Below are 3,039 nucleotides of genomic sequence, written 5' to 3'. Positions count from 1 at the left end.
TACAGTGTGAAATGTGTAATGCGTTCACTAAAAGCTATATGGGGGAGGCTGCAGACCTTGAGCCGGTAGATCTACGCCCCTGCTGTTCCTGGTGCGTCCAGTGGGGGGATACAGCGAAATAACACCATTAAATCGACACTCAAAACTTACACATTAATAACCGTCCCGTTCATAGACTGCCCAATTTTGTGGTTTTTGTTCATTTAAATATAAACGTTACAGTGTAGATCTGCACTATGGATTAAAATATCTGTAGATATTCAGTTGGGCTTCACTCTCTTCACTCAGCCTACAGAAGACTATTTGTTTTTGTGAATTAAAAATTAATAATACACATAGTTGGATCAGATGACAAGTAATGATATATGACCTACTGTAGAATAACTGAATATTGTATATAGAATATTCACTGTATGTTTTCATATAGGCCTACAGGAGACTGAGTGATACTGAGTGAAATATGTTGTTGTGAATTTATACAAAGTTACATTTAGATATTAACCATATTTAGCCCATTAGACATACAGCACCGTGTAATCATATGGATCCTCGATTAAATATCTGCTGTACTATTCACTATTGGTCATCATACAGCTACAAAACAGTGTCCTACATAGCATTTTATGAAGACAAACACAATTTATCCCTTTTCTAAAATTCCAAGGGCCATTTAGAAGAAAGAGACAATATTGTTGTTCACAAAAACATTATTTATCAACACCATTTATGAATTATGATGACTCCCCTATGGCTTGCCACTCTTCTTTAACTGTTTTTCTATCCTCCTGTCAAAGTGCTTCTGCTCACTGATAAAAAAAAATTATTTTTAAAAAGGACATCCATGGTGATTTCGATCTTGTCAAATTCACAAGCAGCAGGACCCACTGTTACATTTTGTATACAATTCCTGAATCCTTAATTTTTTATCACAGTTGCTTTGGTACATTTCTCAGATCACTACTGAAATTCTCATAACTAGTTTTGAACAAATTGCCAATGCTTTGGTAAATTGATTATGAATTGCCTTGCTGCTTCCTAATTTATCAATTCATTATTTCCTTCATTAGTGAAATTCTAAATACACCTCCGCAATTCATCAAATAGAAATGTATTGAAAACATGCTTAACAGTTTATGACAACTAGTCAACCATTTTGCATTTAATGACTTATGCAAGGAACTAATGCCTAGATGTTTTGAGGAGTATGACAATTCAACAGAGAAATAGTAGAATAGGCCTATATTTTGATCAACATGACATAAAGAGTTGATAATGTAGGAAACAGCAGACAGTTGTACATTATCAAGTGCATGAATGTACCGAAGCATTTGCAATTTGTATAAAAGAATGAGAAATTGCTTTTATGATGTGCACAAGTGACAAGATGATGTGATTTCAGTTGTGATCTGAGAAATGCACCAAAGCAACTGAGATAAACTGTAAGACTTATTGGAGACCCTGCAGAATCACTGTAGACCCCCTATAAGAGTCACAGACCACATAAAAGAAAGTGTTACGAGAACACAAACTGCCTTGTTTTAATTTGAGTTTCATATCTGTGGGTATTTCAGATATGAAAATACCCACAGATACTTGAATACTTATCGGTTCAAAAAACCACCCACAAAACCTCGCACAATACAACTTTAACATCATAGGATGTCCTGTTACTTTATCCGCTACAGTAAAAGACCTGGGTGTTATACTCGATTGCAACCTGTCTTTTGATAATCATATTTCATATGTTACAAAAACAGCCTTTTTCCACCTTAGAAACATTGCTAAGCTACGTAATATGCTATCAGTTTCTGATGCAGAAAAGTTAGTTCATGCATTCATGACCTCGAGACTAGATTACTGTAATGCTTTATTAGCTGGTTGTCCTGCATCCTCAATAAACAAGCTACAGTTAGTCCAAAATGCCGCCGCTAGAGTTCTTACGAGATCAAGAAAATATGATCATATAACACCGATTTTATCATCACTGCATTGGTTACCTATAAAACTCTGTATTAATTACAAGGTATTGCTACTGACCTATAAAGCCCTAAACGGCTTAGCTCCAGTCTATTTAACGGATCTTCTATCACCCTATAATCCATCGCGCTCTTTAAGATCACCAAATTCAAGGCTTTTGGTCATACCTAGGATATCCAGAACCACCAAAGGAGGGAGAGCATTTTCACATTTGGCTCCAAAACTCTGGAATAGTCTTCCTGATACTGTTCGTTGCTCAGACTCGCTCTCCCAGTTTAAAACTAGATTAAAGTCGCACCTCTTCAGCCAGGCATTCATATAATCCTACAGTTCAAACTACAATCCGGCCTCTAGCTCATAAATGCCAGAGGAGAACTGGCCCCCGACTGAGCCTGGGTTCTCCCAAGGTTTTTTTTTCTCCATTAGGTCACCTGATGGAGTTTTTCGGTTCCTTGCCACTGTTGCCTTTGGCTTGCTCAGTTGGGGATATTTTGGGGATATTTAATTTAATTTTATCAATCAATAAATTCCTCTTGAAACAAACTTTGTTGTATTATTTTAATTGAATACTGTGAAGCTGCTTTGATACAATCTGTATTGTGAAAAGCGCTATACAAATATACTTGACTTGACTATTTCCTAAAAAAAAAAAAATAAAAAAAAAATAAACATTAATAAAATGTAAAAAGGACATCCATGGTGAATTTGATCTTGTCACAGTGTGTGTGGGTGTGCTGCCCAGAATTGATGTCAGGTTAGTGTGGATTGCATCAATTTGCTCCTGATCTTCAAAGTACAACGGCACAGGCACTTGTTGGTGGAACACTTTGATTTCTTTTGGCCACTGATGATGGACTGTGCAGAGAAAATTGAAAATGACATTAAAAACATGTCCATGTATGTCTCTGTAAGTCATTTATTTACTAGAGAAGCTATTGGTTTGGAATGCAGTTAAAAAAAAAGAGATGAGTGTTTTATAGTTTATATAAGTTTAGAGAGAGAGAGAGAGAGATTTTCATTTCCTTAAGTAGCTAAAGCAAACACACACCTTTATGGGATGCA

The sequence above is a fragment of the Leuciscus leuciscus genome (genome assembly GCF_965113295.1).
Source record: "Leuciscus leuciscus genome assembly, chromosome: 10".
Lineage (NCBI taxonomy): Eukaryota > Metazoa > Chordata > Actinopteri > Cypriniformes > Leuciscidae > Leuciscus > Leuciscus leuciscus.
This window is presented reverse-complemented; position numbering follows the sequence as displayed.